Source organism: Equus przewalskii, chromosome 3, assembly GCF_037783145.1.
Source record: "Equus przewalskii isolate Varuska chromosome 3, EquPr2, whole genome shotgun sequence".
Classification (NCBI taxonomy): domain Eukaryota; kingdom Metazoa; phylum Chordata; class Mammalia; order Perissodactyla; family Equidae; genus Equus; species Equus przewalskii.
The window spans coordinates 76,045,140-76,067,153 of NC_091833.1; the positions used below are offsets into that span (position 1 = coordinate 76,045,140).

The window sequence follows — 22,014 nt, forward strand, 5'->3', positions numbered from 1 at the left end:
AACTGCATAATCTGCCATTAAGTGGATATAGAATATTTCCCTAGCCTGTCTCCAATTAGAAAATGGGGCAATAACATGCTACATAATAATAGCAAGGGCAAGAGGCATTTGTTTTAACTAGGGTGGCTTATAAACATATGGCATTACAGCTTAGAATGTTAAAATGCTTTGGCTGCTGCGTCAGTAAGGGTGATTTTGGCTGCAAGTAACAGACTACCCAACCAAAATTAGTTAAACAGTAAGGACATTGATTATTTCACATAGCAATAAGTCTGTCCAACGTTAGAGGATTGGATCAATGACATACTCAAGGATGCAGGTATTTTCCATCTCTTGGCTCTGCATTGCTCAGTATATCAACCATGCCTCCCTCATACTCACAGATGGCTGCAGCAGTTTCAGGCATCATATATCAACAAGATCAGATCCAGTGAAGAACGAGTTTCCATAGGACCTTCAGCATACTTTGCAGGTGAATTGGACTAAATTGGGTCTCGTATCTATAAGCTAGCTGCAAGGTAAGCTGAGAATGTGAGTAGCTAGAATTCACAGCTCTATAGAAAGGACAAGCTCCTCCAGCAAGCAAGAAGAAGGTGGGATGAGGGGTGTGGTGTCACTGATCTGACAACCTACTTAGCATTTTTATATTTTGCTTTTGTCTACCTCCAAGGTATAGATGCACAAAAGACAGATCAAGGTTACAATTTAATGCAAATTGCTGCATCATGACAAAAAAATCCCAAAGCCAGCTGCAGACATGTTTCTGACCTGAGGCTGGCCTTAAGATCTACACAGCTTGAAATATCCACTTCTGATGCCAGCTACATGATTCTCTGCAGAGATTATGCCAACGCTGAAACTCCACCTGCTCCAGCATCCCCAGGGTGTAATGGGTGGTGGCAGTCCAGGGTCCCCGAGTTTGGTCTTATCCTACCCCCTCCCCCCCCCATTTAGAAAGGATCTCTGTGTCTCTCTCTTTTACTCTTTAATCTCTTATTCTGCTCACGCTAAAGAAAGAGATGACCAGTGTGGGAAAGACTTAAATTGAGTCATTTCCTCTGAATAGAATTTTTGTAAAATACTAGAAATGAAGCTCCTGATGGCCACCAGAACGAAGTGCTATTTCCAGCAGTAGAGTGACAGGACTCGTGCCCATTAGAATTAAGTCCAGCTGCAACAGGGACATTAAACATGATTTAAACGTGACTGCGGTGTACTTCTCACTCACGGAAAAGAGATTTAGCTGTTCAGGGCTGGTCAGAAGGCTCCACAGCTCGGGCATAGCTAGCGCAGGATCCCAATACCTCAAGGGTTTCATACAAATTAAATAAAGTCTATTGAATTATTTATACAGTGTCTAGTACATCACAAACCCTCTCCTCTTGTTCAATAATGAAAGTAATAATAACTAATATTAATTGAGCTTTATCTACGTACCAGGCGTTGAGTAAGTGCTCTCTATGTATTAACTCATTATCCTCACAACAGCTCTATGAGGAAGGGAGAGTCATTATCCCCATTTTATGGTTGGGGACACTGAGAGATTAGGTGTCTTGGTAAGATTGCCTGGTTAGTTAGTGCAGAGCCGTGATTCAAACCCAGTTTGTCTAATTTCTGAGCTCAAGAGCCTAACTACCAGGCTGTACCACCATATCCCCTTGTCAGAGCCCTCCCACCATCTGTCTCCTTCACTCCTCTGGCTATAAGACAGTCACAATGTACCTGGGAAAGAAGAGCATTTACGAACAGAAAGCTAATTCATAACATAGGCAGTGGGGGCTAAGTGTCTAATGAGTAGTATAATTCAGACAAGGGAGGGGTTCCACTTCCCTGGGGTGGGCAGAGGAGGTGTCACAGCGGCGAGGGGGCCAAGTTGGGTCGTGATGGATGTACAGAACTTAGAAGACTGGAGGAGGGTGTGCCAGGCATGGGGAATGGAGTGGGGAAAGGCTTGGAGGTGGGAAAGAAAATAGTGTGGCTAAGGAATACAAGTAAACAATCTTGGCTATCTCACAAAATTCTCACAGAGGAGTCCTGAGAGAGAATTTCGGGAAAGAAGACTGGAATTAGATTAAGAAGGCATTTGAATGTCATTGTAAAAAGCTGAACTGTATTCAGTAAACACTGGGTAGTCATTGAGGGGTTTTGAACAGAGAAATCATGTGATGGAAGCAGTTCCCTTAGGAATAATTTGGTGGTTGCGAGGGGAGGGGTGACAGAGACATGGAGGCTGGGAGACAAGTTAAGAGGCTTTTGAAATGATCTAGACATGAGGTAATGAGAACTTGAAATGGAGTGTTAGCACAGGCATGAATGGAATGGAAGGGATGTGAGAGACATCATTAGGGCAGAATTGAGGTGCGTGGTGACTAGATCTGGGAGCAAGGGAACGGGAGGGGTCAGGGACGACTGCCAGGTGTTAAGCCTGGGTGATGGCAGAACCCTGTTACAAACAGCAACTCTAACTCTTCTAGTCAGAGGGCAACTCCGTTTGCCATCCATCCTCTGCGAGGTCTCTATACCCTCGGAGCATCTTCACGTGCTCAGCATTCACCAAAGCCAGCCATCTTCTCTTTCTTCTTTGCTGCAAAGTGCTGCTTGCACCAGAGAAGAGTCTGCAGCGGAGGGGAAAGCATGGGCTTCGAGTGGCAGAGAGAGGAATTTAAATCTGCTCTGTCCATCCCCAGTACAGTGACCTTGGGCACGTTTCTTAATTTCTCTGAGATTCAGTTATCTTTGAAATAGCAATGATAATACTTACTTGATGGGGTCTTTGGGGGGTTAGACAACAAACACAAAGCACTCAGTACTGTGCCTGGTACTTAGCAGGTGCTCAATAATAGTGGCTACCGCATGAGCTTCCCACAGGCACTGCTCTAACTGCTCTGCTTACATTCACTCGTCCATTCTTCACAACAATCCTATGAGGAAGGTAACTATCACCTCCAACTCCAGCTGGAGAAATAAGGCAGAGAGAAGACACAGAACTCACTAAGGTCACAGGGACAACGTGAGGCTGACTCAGGGCTTGAAGCCAAGCAGTCCAGCTTCAGAGTCTGTATTCCTCCCCACTACCCTGCCCCTATATTAATAAGCAAATCTATTGTTTGCACTAACAGGAGGCAAGAGTAGCAAAAACGTTCCCTCCAAGGGGGATATTAAAATACGTAACCAGAATGGCTAGGCCACTGACCTGAGACAATGGCTATGGGTCATTGGAGCTGGTCCTTTAGGGCCCCTCTGGTTGCTGGATCCTGGAGAAGGTGCCTGAGGGAGTGGTCCCAGGAGAGGGTGGGAGTTAAGTAGCTTTAAACAATCCACACAGAGAGATTTCAATATCTTAATGTCCAGCATGGCAGTATGGGTGTATCCCAGAAAACTATCAGAACCGGTTATCTCTTACCAGTGTTCTCTAATCAACCTATGGACAAAACTAACTATGATTTTAAAGGCCATTCTCAGTGTTGAAAATTATAGTGGTTTTTAAAATATATTTTATTTATTATTAATACCATGCTTAAATTATTTTTTTAAAAAAAGATCTGAGGTACCTTGTAGTAAAAAACTCTGTAAAAAAATCATTAAGATATGGATAAATAATAAACATTGTGAATGTAAAGGTTTTATACCTGAAAACTTAACCTAAGAATACATAGTAAAACTGAGCACTATATTTGGCTCTGAGATTCCTAGCAGCCAATACAAAATGAGAAATAAGACGAGTTTCATACTATTGATTATGAAAATAGATCTAAGTGCTGAGATCCCTATGCTTAGAATTTAGGTGTGCAGGACCAAAATGGCACTTTGATATGAAAACGAGAAGCCTCAACTTATATTCTTGCTCAGAAAGAGGTCCGCGTCATGTGCCACTTCACGTGAGTAGCATATAATCAGTGCGAAACATACCTTACTAGTTATGCTTCTGTGGATTAAGAAACCAATCATAGTTTAAAGTGAGTGACTAAAGAAAAAAGCAGGGAAAGGGTACCTCAAGAGAGGAGAATGTGATTTGGATTTGCTGGCCTGCCTAAGAGTCAAATACAGGTGTGGGTGGCATCTTAAATAAGATAATTTGCATGCCATCAATTTCCCTCCACGCAAGTATAGAACCAGACAGTTACATGCAATCTTCTCTCACCAGAGAAAAAATGAGAGCTTTGCAAATACTAGAGTGCATTATGGTGCCTCCCAGTCTTCCTGGAGAGGCAGACACACAAGATGTCTGGGATTCTTTCATGCAGCACCTTCCTAGAACTAAGGAAAGTCCTTAAAGGTTGCTATTATTGTTTATTGATTTAAGACCAGACAGAGAGTTTCTGCGGGCTTGTTTCTGATCCAGCCTGTGATCAAGAAGATTACAGTTTTCTAGGACTAGAACACCTTCTACACCTTTTTCATTACTGTCATACGACCTGAATATCCCAGATCTCACCACCCAGTGAGTACAAAGGAGATTGCACTGGGATGCCCACCTGCTGACTCAGGCTTCATATCCCAAAGGTTCCTCTTAAGATTTCTGGGGCTCTTTATACAGAGAGTGTTTTACAAACACTGATAACAAGCTTGCTCCCAGCAGGGATGTGCCGGGCATCTGCTAACTCCTGCCTTTCCTGCTGCTCCTCCAATGGCTGCAGAGCAAAGGGGAAAGTGGGTATTTGGCTTCTGGGAAGAGGAGAAAGGGATGTGGCCATGAGAGTCTGTCCCTGGGCTGGCACAGGACAAAGTTTTAGTTCATGAAATGACAAGACACCTGGAGCTACTCCTGATCTGTTACGTCACCTTGCACAGGTCACCTTGGTGCTTTTTGCTTCAATTTCCTTTACTAAAAATGGCAAGAATTTTCACATCTCACAAAGATGTAGTGGGAACTGGCTATTTAATGATTGGATAGTATTTTGAAAACATCAAGTGCAAGATAAGTGCTGGGGCAAGAAAGCCAAAGACTTGTGGCTTGCCTAAAGAGGCGGCGGGATGTGCCTGTCTTTTTTTTCTTTTCATTTTAAGCATCCAAAGGAAATAAATTTTTAAATGTCTGCTTAACATTGAGAGAGAACAATCTCGAATCCTCAAAGTCAATAAATTGCTCTTTAAGCCTCCTTAATGAACTAGGTTGCTGCCTAGGTGAACCCCAGCTTACAAGGAGGGTAAAGTCTTGAAAAATTCTATGCAACTTGAAGTTCCATAACTAGGGGCATCAGGACTATAGAAAATTGAGGAAAGAACGAGACCCAATAACCAACATTTGATAATTACATTTTCAGAAAAAAGGCATTTAATCCTAAACACTCTAATGGCATTAATAACCTTAATGAAAACTTTGACTCAAAGTTTAAAGGTGTTTAGGAGGTAAGAGAGACTGCCAAGGGTCATGGGAAGAAGAAGATAGATATAAAGTTTTAAAATTTTACCTGAGATTGGACCCTGCTCCCCTATTCATACTCTCAGAAACCGTATCAAAAAAAGCTCCTTCCTAGAAGGAAACCCTCATACGCGGCTGCTGGGAATGCAAACTGGTGCAGCCACTACAGAAAACAGTATGGAGATTCCTCAAAAAACTAAAAATAGAACTACCATATGACCCAGCTATCCCACTACTGGGTATCTACCCAAACAACTTGAAATCAACAATCCAGAGTAACATATGCATCCCTATGTTCATTGCAGCACTATTCACAATAGCCAAGACATGGAAGCAACCCAAGTGCCCATTGACTGGTGATTGGATAAAGAAGATGTGGTATATATACAGATATGATGGAACATTACTCAGCCAGAAACAAAGACAAATTCATCCCATTTGCAATAACATGGGAGGACCTAGAGGGAGTTATGCCAAGTGAAATAAGGCAGTCTGAGAAAGACAAACACCAGATGATTTCACTCATATGTGGAATATAAACAAGCACATGGACAAAGAAAACAGTTCAGTGGTTACCTGGGGAAGAGGGGTCGGGGGGTGGGCACAGGGGGTGAAGGGCAGCACCTATGTGGTGACAGTCAAGAAATAATGTACAGCTAAAATTGCACATTGATGTAAACTATTATGAACTCAATAAAAAAAGAAAAAAGAAGTTCCTTCCTTCAGAAAATAAGAGACCCCTTCCCCAATTCATACATTGACGTCTTTACCCCCAGTACCTCAGAATTGACCATATTTGAAACTAGGGTCATTGCAGATGTAATTAACTAAGATGAGGTCATACTGGAGTAGGGTGGGCCCCTAATCAATATGACTGGCATCCTTATAAAAAGGGAAATTTGGACACAGACAAACGTACTCAGGGAGAGTGCCATGTGAAGATGAAGGCAGAGATTGGAGCGATGCTTCTATAAGACAAGGAATGCCAAAGATTGTCAGCAAACCATCAGAAGCCAGGGGCGAGGCATGGAATAGCTTATCTCTCAAAGCCCTCAGAGAGAATCAATGCTGCTGACACCTTAATCTCAGACTTCTAGCCTCCAGAACTGTGAGACAATACATTTTTGTCGTTTAAGCCACCCAGTTTGTGGTACTTTGTTATGGCAGCCTAATAAACGAATACATCACATTACACCCAATTGTTCTGCCCTAAAGAGTAAGAGGTAATGTGGAGAAGAAGGGATTGAAGGCAGTTAACACAAGGTTCCTTAGTACTTATTCCACTAATTTAGAGATTTATTTGGGTTAACATACTGTTTTCTTAAAACACAAAAAATTCCTTTAAAGGCTTTGATCATCAGTTATTTATGCCTCATAGCATATTATATTTTCCAAAGACGGCCACAATATCTCCATCCCACATTGCTTTTTTAGAACCTTGCCATTTCTCCCTTAAGAAGTAAGTCAAATTCCTCTTGAATCTCGGTGGGCTTGTGACTCATTTATAACCAACAGAATGTGGTAGGAAGTGATGCTACGTGACTTCTGAGGCCACATCATAAAAGTTGATGCAGCTGCTGCCTTGGGAGCTGAAATACTCGCACAGGAGCACTTAACTGCCCTGAGGCCGCCATGTTGTGAGGAAGCTCAAACCAGCTCTTATGGAGAGACCATATGGAGAGGCCCTGAGACTACCATGAGGTTAGAAACATACCCAACAAGACTGAGTGGATCCAATCCCTCTGCTGTTCTAACTCCAGCCTCTGTCTAATTCCAACCACATGAGGGACCCCAGACCAGAATTGCCCCACCATGCCCTCCCTGAATTCCTGACCAGGGAAACCGGGAGAGGTAATAAAATGCTTTTGGTTGACTTAAGTCACTAGGCTTTGGGGTGATTTAATATGCAGCCATGGCTAGTGGGTATGCCTTAATGTATTACTCTGATAATCAAATTTCTTGACTTTTGAATTAACTGTTCCAGAATTTAATTTTCTTTAGAAAAGGGTGAGAAGCACAGGTGAAAAGATGATTCAGTAACCTAGAAACATCTGTCTTGCAGATTTCCCCAGAATCTGATGGGCAGCTTTGTGTGTGGCCAAAAGCCAACAGCATTGCTCTCCTTGGCATTTGGCCAGTCATTAATTTAGAATGTAAATATGAAGGAGGTACTGGAGGATTGGAAACCCCTGATCACACTAATGTTTACACAAATCAGTCAATTCCCAATTGGTGAGTCCTTTCTCCTCTCTACTTTCAAAGGTGTCCTAATTATGCAAAATTGTGCCGTCAGTTGCCTTGGATATGAACTAGTTACTAATTACTGGTACCAGAGTCTTGGCTGTTGAATTTTTCAACTTCTGAAGACCTATTTTCAATCAGAATCTGGCACTAATTCTAATGATTCTTATTTCACTTGTGATGGGGGTGGGAGGGATGGGAAGGTGAAGATATTTGCACTTTGAATAATCCCCAGCCCTTGGCATCTTCCTAATAAGAGCCTTCTCCTGTCATTAGTGCTGACATAGCTCTGCTCAGTTACGAAAGACCATTTCCCCCAGCAATCCCCTTCCGCTCAGAAAAAGCTGGATCCCTTTGACATCTTCATGTTCCGAATACTCCCTATCAGCCTGCAGCTTGTTTTCTATGGTGTCTTTGATTAAGGCTTTCTTCTGTCAGCACATTTGAATAAATAATCCTCCCGCCTCTCTTTTGTTATTGGAGTTCTTGCTTGCTGCCTCTGGTCTCCAAGACAGCCCTTGACTTTTATTGCCAGGGATTAAGATGCCGGTGAAATCCATCCTTGCCTGCTGCAAATGCCTTGCAAGGGAGTCCTTTGAAAGCACTGACTTCTTTTCCGTTTTCAGCCCTGAAACAGCAGTTACTTGGAAATAGGCCTTCAGAACCTGGCTATTAGTTAATCATCTCTGCAGACAATAGCTGAGGGGCAACAAAGACGCTGAAAAGAAAAGGCTTCATCATCCCTCATTTGTGACTCCCAAGTGGTAGCTGCTAAAAGTGACTTCTGCAAGTAGGCAGCTGCTTCTGATAGTTAGACTTAATCAGATAATCATAGGGCTGGGAGAGCCCTTAACCCACCCTTCTGCATTAGCCAGGGCCTGCAAGGCCTTCTGAAGACTATTCCAGAATCCTCAAGTGCTGTCCTCACACCTACACTTGGAAAAGTCAAAACATATTGGGGAGAGGAGATATCTACTCCTTCTTGGAAGAGAGGCAGAAAGACATTTTTGACACTCAATCTTCTCTTTTCTTCCTGAACAATCTTTGGAGAGATATCAATCCTAGTCCTCAAATATCGTATGAGGTTATCATTATCCTCATTTCACATATGAGGAAACTAAGGTTCCAAGAGGTTAAATTACTGGCTGTGAAGTGAGAGGATGAAGATAGGGTGACCAACCATCCCAGTTTGCCCAGGACTGGGAAGTTTTCTGGGACCCAGGACTTTCAATGCCAAAACCAGGACACTTCTGGGAAAGCCAGGAAGGTTCTCACTCTAAGTTTGAACCAGGTCCACACTGTCTCCAAAGGCTTTCCTCTGAACTCTGGTACCACCCTAAATTGTCCTCAGCCTGAGATCTGGCCCTGGGAGAGATCTGGCCCATGGCAGCATGATGAAGAATTCAGAGTTCATTTCCCTCTGAGTCAGAGAACAAAGTCAGGGGCGTCAGCTTTGGGAGGTCAAGCCAGGACACCAGACCTTCTTGCAGGTTCCTCAGAACTCACTGGAAAGACTAGTCCAGGAGCTGACTCTCCAGATTGGTGAAAGGCAGATGCAAGAGTATGTACCACCATTTATGCAATTCGCCACATCAGAAGACATTTTACAAGAGCCTTTGAATCATTACTCACTTCACTGCCAAGGCCTCGTTACAGAAACCTCAGAGAAGGCCACGGGGGAGGTAGGTTCTCGCTGAATGCACAGAGCAGAATTGCACTGAATTAGTTTAAAAAGTCAGACCACAGTATATTTTTCCCAAAAGTAGAAATCAAGACTTTTAGACATTTCCTTCCTTTCTTCCTTCTTTCCTTCCCTCTCCCCCAAGGGATTTTCTCTTTCAGGATGTCTCCCTGGACTGCAGAAGAAGGCCAGGCACTGACTAAACACGTGGTTGTACCTAGGGAAGACCACACACACACACACACACACACACAGTGACACAGTGCCAGGTGTTACCCTCTAGTTGCTGGATCCTAGGTGGTGTGAGGAGGCCCAGGTTGTTGAAGGAGAGGACTAGGGAGCCTCGGGAGTGGCTACTTACCAATGCTAAGGGAGTGGACTCTTTCAATGTTGTAACAATTGGTGAAATTGTACTGTGCATTGAGGCTTCTCTCAGCCCATGGTTACCCGGGGCTCCCTCCTCTCCATCCACGTGCTCCTGACTCTCCCCTTGCGGATGGACAATTAAAACAGAAAGGATCTCAGAGAGATCCTCTAGTTCCACTCCCTCCTCATACAGACAGGGGCTGAGGCACGGAGAGATGGGAGCTTCCAAAGTCACCGTGAGTTCACCTGGCACCTCTGGGGTGGAGAGCAGGAGGCAGGAAGAAGGTCTGTAGCTTCTAGTCAAAACTCTTCTCTCCCTGAAGCTGACTCATGATTTTAGCTCAAATTATTTTCAACTCTTTCTCCACTGTGTCAAACATGCAGTTTTAGGGGGTGAGGGGTGTCGTCTTCAAACTCTAAATCTTTGTTAGCTCAGTCCTCCTTTCTCCTTCCTCTCTGTTCCCAAGTAAAAATCACTCACAGACATCAAGCGTCTTAAATAGACTGAGCTCAGAGCTTGGTTGGGGGTACCTGTAGGGCCTGCTTTACCTCTCCTGCCTGAGGCTCCCTGAGTCTCAAGTCACAAGTCACAAGTCACGGTTGGGAGTGGCTGCGAAGGTCGCGCCCTGCAGTGGTTAGGAGCGTGGACTGTGCCTGGGTTTGATGCCGCCCAGTCAAGCAAGGTTTTTATCAAACGACTTTGTTTTTCTTTACCCCAGCTCCCACCCCCTGCTTTCTAAAAGCACGGGGCCCACCCCTGATATTTCAGTAGTGGGTGTGGGGACTCTCTTTCCTCACCCTGTGTGTTAGGGGATAACAATCAGGTTGAGGTGGCCCCAACCTGCAACATCTTATCATTCATGGAAGAGCAAACGCTTAGGTGATGCTGCACCCCCACCCCTCTTGAGAATGTCACCGTGCTGCTTCCTGGACAGCTCCTGCCAACACAGTAAGTCCTAATGCTGAGGGAGAGAGGTGAGGCATTCCTGGGTGAAGAAAGATGCCTCCTCCCTCCCTCCTTCCACAACTGGGGTGACACACCCCCTTCCCAGGCACCTTCCTCTCCTCCAACCAATAGCAGGAGTGGATCTCAAGGAAAGCAATGCTTGCGACCTCCCCATGCATTAGACTCTGGATGAAACCACATGGAATGAGAAGAAACTGTGGTTCTTAAGTTGAAGAGCAAAGGCAGCATGAACCACACCAGATGGAACAGCCTTGCCCAGGACCTTCTGTAATGGGTGCTGCTTATGCGCCACCGCATCCTAACTCCCAGTCATCAGCTGACTCAGGACTCCACAAGGACAACAAACGGATTAGGTCAGATGATGGAATCCACGCTTAGGAGGAAATACCTACAGTTCACTGAAAGGATGACCTAATCATTACGAGGTATACAAGAAACTACAAAGAACACGTACAGAGAGAGATTATGTTATAACTGCCAATGCCTCCACCAGGGGACTTGTGAAACCCTGTGCCAGGAGCAGCCAAGGGAAATGTCTCCAACCTAGGCCAGCTGGCATCCTCTTCTGTGTCAAGGTTCTCTGTCCTCTGCTGATCCTCTTCTGCTCCCCACACTGTTCCACATCCAAGCCAGGCTGGGCCAGGAAGGGCACTCTGGGAATTAGAACTTCTACGCCATCTGCAGAGAATTCTCAGTCTCTCTGTCTTGCAAGTTCGTGTTTCAGGGGTGACTTTCAGCAAGTAAGCTCCTATGCCGTGTCTACCCCCTTCCTAATTTGCTTCTGTGCAAGTCAGGTTTGGGCCCTTGGGGGGTTTATATCTTTCATGGTGAACTTTCTCAAGTGCCTTCGGTAGTTCTCTGTCCCCCAAGAACTGGCTTTTCTCTCTCGGCACCATTGCTTGCTTCCTCATGCTTCCCTCATATTTGTCCCCACTGTCCAGATATCACTGCCTTCTATATGGCTCTACCAACACCCCAGTTTGCTCAAGCACTTGGGGGTTTTAGGTTTAACTCTTTTTTTTTTTTTAGATTGGCACCTGAGCTAACATCTGTTGCCAATCTTCCTTTATTTCCTTCTCCCCAACCCCCCCCCCAATACATAGTTATATATTCTGGTTGTAGGTCTTTCTGGCTCTACTACGTGGGACGCCACCTCAGGGTGGCCTGATGAGTGGTACCAATCTGCGCCCAGGATCCAAACCGGTGAAACCCTGGGCTGTGGAAGCGGAGTGCGTGAACTTAACCACTCAGCCATGGGGCTGAGTTTACCTATTTTGTGCCCACCATGTGTAGGCTCCACAAAGATGACTAAGGAAAACCTGGCTTCTTGTTGTATCTAGTAGTGATAGCTCCATTTATTGAGCATAGACTATGTTCTAGGCACTATGCTAAGTGCTTTACATACATTATCTCTAGTCCTTACAGCAAACCTGAGAGATAAACATCATTATTACCATTTTTTTTTAAAGATTGGCCCTGAGCTAATCTTCCTCTTTTTTTTCTTCTCCCCAAAGTCCCACAGTAGATAGTTGTATATTCTAGTTGTAGGTCCTTCTAGTTGAGCTATGCAGGATGCCGCCTCAGCATGGCCTGATGAGCGATGCTGGGTCCACACCCAGGATCAGAACCGGTAAAACCAAAGCAGGGCCACCAAAGCAGAGCATGAGAACTTAACCACTCGGTCACGGGGCTGGCCCCCATTATTCCCATTTTACAGATGAGGAAAATGAGTCTGAAAGAAGTTACATAACTTGCCCTGGATCACATAGATGGTAAGTAGCAGAGGTGGGACTTGAATCCAAGTCTGCGTGATTCAGAAGCCCATACTTTGTCCTTTCTACCATTCTTCTAGTCACTCAGCAAACAGTTATGGAGCACCTACCATCTCTCAGATGTTGTTCTTTCCTTGTGGAGTATAAAATCCAGCTCACTTCATCCTTCACCCTAATTCTCTTGATCTGTGACAATGGAGAAGTTCCTGAAGCCCACCGCAAGGCAAAGTCTAGAACAGCGAAGAGAAGGAAAATAACTACCCATCTGCAGGTGTTAATTTGAAGTTTGTCAACCACCAGGAGAAAAAGAACTATATGAGAATTACTGTATCAGCCATATATTTCTGGTTTACACATCCCAGGCAGCTGGCGCTCTCAGGCAGCGACAGATGCAAACATGTGGGATAGGAATTCACTGAAATACAATAGACAAGAAAAGCAGCAGGTAAACTTGAGTCTTAAACCCTTCTAGACTGTTTTGCAATCTTTTCATGGTTAGTTGCAGTGTTGCACTTGATGTTTCTAAGAAATCAACAGCATCGTTGATCCCATCAGACACAGGAGAAGACAAGAGGCTGATAGATTGTGTGCTATTCCTTGGATATGTAGAAAATCAGTGGTGATATAAAGACCTAGGATCTAAATGTGTAGGAAAAAAACTGACTGTGGCCAGCTATTTCCCTTATTTGTGGGTTGTTGAAATAGTTTTAATTTTGCTGAAAGCCAAGCAAGCTTTTTTCATTTTAAAAAAAAAAAGGTGCATAGAAATAGAGAACTGATATAGTGAAACTCAACTGCCATGGCTGGTGTGGAGCCTAAGCACTGAAGCATACTTTATCATATTTTAAAGGATTTCTTGGATTGGAAGAATTGTTGGTAGCACTTTTCTGCTTCTTCCCTGTTAACTGAACCCTGATTTTGTTCAGATATCAAGGAAATTTGTCTGGGGAAGTTGGAGCCTTCCCTCAGGCCCATGAGATGAGCCATGACCAGCCTGATTCATATTCTCTTTGCAAACGATGGATTTAGCCAATGTGGTGGTCATGTGACCCAGTTCTGAGCAAGGAGACATAACTGGAAGTCTGCTAGTGGCTTCTGGAAAGATTTTTCTCTCTAATAAATAGAAAGAGATGCTGAAGAGGAAGCCCACATCCCTTCCTACCTTTCTTTGGATGTTTTTGTTTAAGGACGTGATGTACTGAGCTACTGCAGCAACCTTGTCACAATGAGGGGAGGCAATGCTGTCACACTGAGGGCTACAAAATGAAGGACAGAAAAAGCCTGGGTTCTTGATGACTTCTTTGCACCACTGAAGCTGAAACCACCTATCTGCAGAGTTCTTAAGTGATCTAAAACTGCTCTATGGTTTCTGCCACTTTTAGTTTCATCTCCATGATACACTGGATAAAGAGAAATAGTTTGAAGCCAACACATTACACAAGAGGAAAAGAAATGTGTCTGAACCAAGATGAGAGTCTGCTGATGCCAGACTCTCTGTCTGTTGGGTTGCACAGCCTTTAAAGGAATTTAGAAACTGAGTAAATTGCACATATTTATTGAGCACCTACTGTGTGCCAAACACCATGCCAGGTGCTGGGGTGACGATAGGAGACAAGGCAGGCAAGGTCATTGAGGTTGTGGCAATCATGTTCTGGAAAACAGATGATAAGGAAGAAAATAAGAATAGGTGCAAACATTCTCAGGCAACTTTCTAAATATGGTTCAAAACAGTCCTGAGTGTAAAGCCAGACTCCGCAACCTGACAGATCTGGATTCAAATTCCACCTCTACCTCTTGCTGTGACCTTTGTACGTTCTGTTTAATCTTTCTGAGTATCAGTCTCCTCATCCGTAAAATGACAATAATAAAAAACTAACTCAGAGTTGTGAGATTATATAAGCAAACAAACTTTCTGTAAAGTGCTTTAAATAGACCCTGGAACACAGTCAGTTTCTCTAGATTCTAGATGATGATGATAATGATCATGATGATGATGATCACTATCATCATCATCATCATCACTGTCATTGTCATAATAATTTACGCCAGACACTGTGGGTGTCAAAAGATGAACAAGACATAGACACTGCATTCAAGAGATCTGGGAGGCGAGAATCCAGATTTGGCCATAGAACAGTCAAAAGTTAGGCAATGAATTAGGCTGGAAACAAAAGAATTCCTCTGGTAACCAAGGTTGGAGCAGGCTAGGCCCCCTGTCTCTACTTTTCTCCCACACATGTTTTACAACCATCACCCCCTTTTCTAAGAGGGAAAGAGATATTCTGAATGATTGCTGCTCTTCTTTCACATATAGCCGCTGTTCCCAAGAGAATCAAGTGGGCTTTCTCTTTCTCCAATGAAGTGAAAAATTTAGGATGTGTGTATCTGGGTGGCTCTTACCAGTTTGTGTTACGTACCAGCAAACACACACAGATACTCCCATAAATGATCTCACCGAATCCTGTCTCCCTTCCTTCATCCTCTCAAAAATCATGCCCACTTGGTGTGTTTAGCATTCTGCAATTGACTATTAACTGCTGTATCTAGATATAAAATAAAGAGAAACATCAACTAACCAGGTCCCCACACCCACACACATACCCTCACCCTTAGAAACATTTCCACTGATGGTCACTCGTACCACCGAACAGTTTCTCACACTTGGAGTACATCCTCCCACCGGCGTGCTCACACACTGGCTTTTTATCTGAGCTCTCATGGGGAATCTTTCAACTCTTAGATAGGAATTTCATTAACAAAGGCAAGAGAGGGGAGGTCAGGAGGAAAGTACAGATGCAGGGAAAAAGAAATTAAGATAGTTTTGAAGGAGACCTAAAATAGTATCATCCTAGCCTGAACCTCCCTTATAACTGATCTGTATTTGTACGTTCTGTGCCTGAAAGAACAACTTTTCATTGATTGGGCTATTGTCCAGGCTCTTAGCTTGGCATCCAGCCCACAGAGCTGTGAAATCAACCTCACCAAGCCTTTGCTTTGAAATGAGGCAACCTCTAACTGGAAGCCCGTTCAAAATAAGGAACTTGGCACAAGGGTCCAGGGTCCTGTGTTTCTTCCTTCTTCTCTCAGCTGCATGTCTCTCATCCAATCTTGTGAAGCGTCTTACTTGGCTCAGAAAGTGATCAGGGACGAGAAGGTAGTGCCGAGAATGTTCCATGAGACTCTCAGAAGTCACCGCCTGAATATCAAACCTGAATAACCGGGAGAGATGTAACCTCGGCATACTTTCAGTTGTTTTCTTCCTGCCCACGCTGCAGGTTTTTCAGGTCCTTGCTTGAGCGTGCAGTCACGGGCGTAAATAAACGTGCTATCAACAGCCTGCGTCAGCCAGCCCAGCTATTTAAGCAGGCTGGCATCAGCAAACCCGGCTTCCAAACCCAGGACTTGCCTTTGCCACGTCCACGTAAGTAGCTCTCAGAGGTTTGCCTTTAACGCAGAGGAATGAGGTCGGGTAGAAAGTGGACTGAAATGCTGTAGTTTCATATTTGCTATTCTGTTGGAAAAAGGGAGAAGAAAAGTCAAGAGCTGGCCCCTGGGCAGGGAGCCAGAGAATGCTGCTGGGTGTAAGATAGCAGACCCTTGCAATATGTGCATGGGCTGGAGGTGGACTTGGAGCAAGGGAGAGTCCATGTGGGCCATTTGACCAGCAGCTAAGATGTTTATCTTGCTCTCTCCTATCTCTGAAGGACGTTTTGAAGCCAGCGCTTGTATGGCTATGCCAGATGCACGTTAACTTATCATTTAGAAGCTGGTATTGCTATTCTACATCTCAGTGTAAAATCGCACATTAAAGCATTCAGAAATAATTTTGTGTTCAATGTCGGGGGAAAGCGGAGGCGTTTCTGGGTTGAGTAGAGGTGGCTCAACTGTGAATTTACAGTGCTATTTATTGTTACTTCTGGCTCTTATAACACTTATCAGTTATAACAATAAAAACATCGATCTTGGGGCCGGCTCCGTGGCCGAGTGGTTAAGTTCGCGTGCTCCGCTGCGGCGGCCCAGGGTTCGGATCCTGGGCATGGACATGGCACCGCTGGTCAGGCCACGTTGAGGCGGTGTCCCACATCCCACAACTAGAAGGACCTGCAACTAAGATATACAACTATGTGGGGAGGGGGGCCGGTTTGGGAAATAAAGCAGGGGAAAAAAAAAAAAGGAAGATTGGCAATAGTTGTTAGCCCAGATGCCAATCTTTAAAAAAAAAAATTGATCTTGTTTAAGATGAAAAGGAACCTTGTGCTCTGGGGTTTTGAGGAAATGTAGGTATGTGATATTTGAGCACACTGTTATCCAGGTATTCGGGTAAACTGTTAAGTAAAGTGGAATAAGAATCCTTGAATAAAAAAAAAGCACAACACACCCCATAGTCGAGGTGAGAAGGTCTTAAAGAGAAGGAGAATGCCAAAAGTTCCCATGAAGCAGCACTGCCCCTCGACAGGGTCCAGCGGTGTAATTGGTTAAGTAGGGTTAAGTATAACCAGAGCAAAACAGAGGTAGTGGGAGGGGGAAGGGTAGAGAACGGGGAGCAGGCAGTAGAGGATTTATAATTAGACATCATATTCATAAAATGCATATAGGAGTACAATAAGGAATAAAGCATGACTTTAATTCGATAGTTCATGCTTTTAGATCAAGAATCTGATGATTAAGATTTAGAATCTGGGGATTGGCCTGGTTGCCTAGTGGTTAAGTTCAGTGTGCTCTGCTTCCCAGGCCAGGATTCAGATCCCAGGCATGGACCTACACCACTCGTTTGGTGGCCATGCTGTGGCAGCAATCCACATACAAAGGAGGGGGATATTGGTACAGATATTAGCACAGGGCAAATCTTCCTCAAGCAAAAAGAGGGAGATTGGCAAGAGATATTAGCATCGGGTGAATCTTCCTCAGCAAAAAAAAAAAAAGAAAAAAAAAGATTTAGAATCTGGTGAAAGCCAAGAGCCTTTCCCAGGTAGAGCCCCCTCCCCCCAGCGCTCAACACACACCTTGATGCTCATTTTCTGGACCCCTAGAAGGCCACGGATCCTAAATGAAGACCTCTGGTTTAAGCTAATGCATTATTTTTTAACTCAGCTGAAGCTACTACTAGGGACCTACAGAGAAGTCATGGGGAGGTGAGACCCTTAACACGGCGGGCACTTCTTGGCCACCAAACTGAAGCTCCGTTGTAAGGTTATAAAGGTCTCATTGTGATCAAGCAAATAATGATTAAGGGGCTTCTCTGAGCAAATGTAAGTTGGGGGCTGGGAGGAAGAGAAAAGAATTAAAAGGTGGAAACGGTTCTCATAGAGCTTGAAATCTAAAGTATAAGGACATAACTAGTAAGAAGCCAGGCAAAAAAATAGTACACACTATATGATTCCATTGGTGTAAAATGACAGAAAATGCAATGACTCTATAGTAACAGAAAGCAGATCAGTGGTTTCCTGGAGAAGGGGAGCCAGGAGAAGGGGAGGGGGGGTTACCAAGGGGCACAGGAAACTTTCGGGGGCCATGGCTATGTTCACTATCCTGGTTGTGGTAACCATTCCCTATATGTGGAATTTATCAGATTGTACACTTTAGATATGTGCAGCATTAGATACCAATTATGCTCAACAATACTTTAACAATATATCTTTTTTTTTTAATTAAAAGCATTTCTAAAAATCAGCCTATGCAACATACTGGAAATAAAAAATGAGTATGTTTGGAAAAAAAATTAATTCAATAAATAAAGTGGAGGAGCAGACTGTCAGGATTGTGGACTTTCATAGAATTGGGAGGGTCCCCGAGAACACCCAACTCTGAGGTTGTGGACCTGGAAAACCGTTATAAAAAATACCCGGGACTGGGCCTCACCCCAACCAGTTAAATCAGAATCCCCGGGTATGCAGCCCTCGCATTGTTTTTGAAGCTCCCCAGGTATTCTAATGTGCAGCCAGGATGAGAACCAGTGAAACCCCAACCCCTCACTTGGCACATGAGGATAGTGAGGCCCGAGAGAGGGAGGGGTCTGCCACAGGGCCACCGTGTTCCAGGACCCAGGGAGGACAACAGAGGAAGAAGGAGGGACCCCTGAGACCGACGCTTCTAATGCTCAGCTCTATCTAGGATAAGGTGTCCGGCACATTTCAAGCAAATTCTTGGAACCCAGACACGCTCGGCGTTGGCCAGTGGCAGGAATTACTCAGCGCCTCAAAAGTGCGTTATTTAAGGATTGTGCTAACGTGTGAGAAGGGATGTTTCAAAACTAAAGCCTCCCTTCGTTCCCTACGTAATTTCTGATTTAAGCTAGAGGATTATAGTTATTGAAAAGAATCCAGACAGATGCACCAGGCGCTCTGCTCTGGGGCACAGCCAAGTTGCTCTGTCAGAAACGAGCACGAGTCCTCAGTGTCGTGATGAGTCTATTTGGCGCTACAGGGTCTTTTCATTGTGATTTCCAGGTCAGCCCCAGGCAGAAGTGTGAGTGGGGGAAGTTTATCTTTGTGGCTTCTGCTTTTCCTGTCTGTCCCTCACCTTGGCACCTCTGCAGGTACAAGGGCGGACGCGGGGGTGCCTGTGGGACCACAGTGCCGAGGCCAGCCGGCCATGGTTTAGATGGCTTCCCATCCCCCCTCCAATCCAAAGGTGCCTGATTTCCTGGGTTTCATCCCCTCAGGGCTTTGCTTACCCATCTCAGGAAAACTAATTAAAGTTATGATGTTAATAGAGAATAATTGTTTAATGAGTTATGGCCCTCCCTGGTATATTAAATAGGTTCCAGCAAGATAACGTATCTGGGAGTTCTTTGAAATGTTATATAATTACCATTTGGGGCAATCAGGAGAAGCAAGTTTTAGGCAAAATTTATAATCCCTACTGGTCAGAATTCCAAGCAACTTGCTGGGGGAAAGTATACCACGATTGGGCATTTTCACCAGAATTCCTCAAATCACATGTCACAGGGAAACCCTACAGACTGGGCTCTGAGAGATTCCATTTCCTGAATCCGTCTATTCTTTGTTAAATGTGTTCATCCTCATCAGAGATGACTGCATTTCATCTATCTTTCTGAAGGGAGAGCCACCTTAAGGTCACTACAGCGGAGATAAAGTGTCAAGAAATTCTCCTCACAGGGCTTTATAAATCTTACTGGGCTCCTTCTCCAGAGCAGAAGACTGGCACAGGCAGAGCAGCTTGCCCGGCCTTAGTGACAAGGGGGCTCCTTCCTTGGGCACCCAGCCATGCAGGCCGGGGCAAGGAGCCTGCTCAGTTCCTGTGACTCTGGGCCCTTTCTTCCATTCAGAAAGCTGAGATTGCTGAAGCTCTTGTTGGCAAGTGGCAGCAACACGCGGCATGTCCTGCCTTTGAAGAGGGGCGTGGCCAGGAGTGTCATTAACCTCCGTCTGGGGAGGCAAAGTGTGCAGGCAGCTGGGAGCCCAGGGCAGCTGGGCAGCCAGAGGGCACAGAGTCTTCGCTGATGAGAGCAGCAGCGAGGAGGGGAGGGGAAGGTAAGCTCCATCCTGAGCCCCTGGAGACCAAGAGACAGGGGACCCAAGCCCTGGGGGAAGGGATTAGGCTGTTGGCATTAGGGTGGCAGCCAAAACTGGTTGAGTGCTGCTGTTAGGAAGCCAAATGTTTCTTCTTCTTGCCATGCAGAGTTTCACCAAATAATAATGATAATAATTTTTAAAAACTGAGTGACAGGTTTGCACCGCGGATAAGTGTGAGTATCAGTGACAGAATTGCTGCCTCCCTTGGATGACTTTTCTTTGAACATTTTCCCCTCACCTTTGTTTCCAAATTCTCTTAGTTTGGAACGGCTTAGTTCACTTGGACATGTTTTTAAGGCTGTGTCATGACCTAACCCAGACTAATTCTTAGATGTTGTTGATGGCTTCCTCAAACTTTTAAAAAGCCAAGGGAACAGGGATGGTGGATAGGGGTACTCAAAGATGTAATTGTTGGCAGAAGGGTGGCCTACGTCCTGGAGCGACTTATAAAGTACTAACCTGCCCATTTAAAAACCAGCACCTGAGGATCCCGAGGCAGACCCTGGACCACACCCATCCTGTCTGCTCACCTTGGGCGGGCTGGTGGAGAACAGGCTTGAGGCTGCAAATAGAGGGATTCTCCTGATGCAGGGGGTGCATGTGTCTGCTCTCTTCCTGGCCCTGGCTTCCTTGGCCACCCCTGCCTTTCAATGACCCTGATGTGGATTTGGCATTCCAGTGCTGTTGATTTTGAACACACATGGGGTTTAGGGTGTGTAAGTACATGACTTAGCAGGTACAGGTCAGGCTGTCCTTTTTATTTGCTGGGGAAGTACCTTCATCCATCTTTAGGCGATATGTTGAACACTCTTTTCAACGGAACCCCAGTGGAACAGGCCCAGGCAGGAGACAGCCTAGCCTGGGGAGCAGAGGGCAGGTCTGGTGTCAGGAACCTGGGTCCTATTATCAACTCTAAGTCAGCCGTGGTGGAATTTTAAAGCAGGAAGGAGCCTGAAAGATCAGTAGTCCCAGGATTCTTAATACACCTCCTTTCATTCTCAAAGATACCTGGCCTGAGCAATAAACTGTCTGTTCACCTGTGAATACAGTACATGAAGGTACGAGAGAGGAAAGGGAGTTGCCCAGAATAGTAGATTGGTTGGTAGCTGAGCTGCCTCTGCAGCCCAGGCCTTCCCATGCCTCATTCTGGCCTCTCTGCCAAGTCACTCACTCCCACTGTGACTCAGGTTCCCCGCAGGAAGTATTGTATCCGTACTGCCCAGACGGAGGAGAGCTGGTATATTTACACTGGCTTTCCAAAAAGAAGTTCAGGACGAATGCTGAGGGTTCAAGGAACTGTTCATCACAAGGTCGAGTTACTCTATTTGCTTTAGGTTCTAATGTTAGCTTATGGCCATGTTTGGATAGCGATATAAGCTCTTTTAAAAGTAGCAAAGTTAATTTTTACCCATCCTCATATAATTTCTTGTAATCTGCTTCTGATAGTTTTGACAAAATGTGACCAAACATGAAAACTCTGCCAGATTTTTCATCTGTCCTTTTATGTTACTCTGTCCTTTTCATGTTAAAAAAAAATACACAAAACAGAAACAACCTAAGGCAGACCTTGATCAGTTCTAATCTCTTAGTGTATCCTGGGTGGGAAAGGAATGGCAGTCATTCTAGCCATTAGATCTAGATGGATCATGATGGAAGTTTCCTGGAATTCTTAAGGACATGACAAATCTGCTTAGATAATCTGCTTAATAAATCTGTAGTCTTTGTTGATGTACTTTCATTTCCTTCCTATGTGGTTTCTCCCTAAGGAAAGCTACATAAACAATCCTCCCTAGCTTTCATATCCAATCACTCCTTTCCAAATTTCTAGTCTACTGGTGCTCAGGAGTGAAATCTGTTTAGAAAAACTTTAATAATTTAAATTGCAAATTTAAATTAAAATGCAAGTGTCTATCACTTTATCATGTATTCTTCACACTCTTCTTGGGGAGTAGCCTAGAATCCTTTGGAGATGACTGGAACTGGGGTTTATGAAGCAGGAGTGAAGAAAGCGGGAGGTCATCTCTTATTTTCATTAGGTTTGTACCTGGTTCAGGGTTCCACAATTTAAAAGGGAGGAGAGTCCTTGCAAC

General features: G+C 44.7%; 1 long non-coding RNA gene across 7 annotated transcripts in view; it reads right to left on the reverse strand.

Moving 5' to 3' along the window:
• LOC139082572 (uncharacterized) overlaps nt 1–22,014 on the reverse strand; it is a 63,828-nt gene that overhangs the window by 27,669 nt on the left and 14,145 nt on the right. For all 7 annotated transcript variants that reach the window (XR_011538722.1, XR_011538720.1, XR_011538718.1 and 4 more), the window contains exons 3-4: nt 13,958–14,040; nt 12,500–12,619 (exon numbers count right to left, since the gene is read on the reverse strand). This is a non-coding gene — a long non-coding RNA (uncharacterized lncRNA). The remainder of the gene's footprint in view (nt 1–12,499; nt 12,620–13,957; nt 14,041–22,014) is intronic.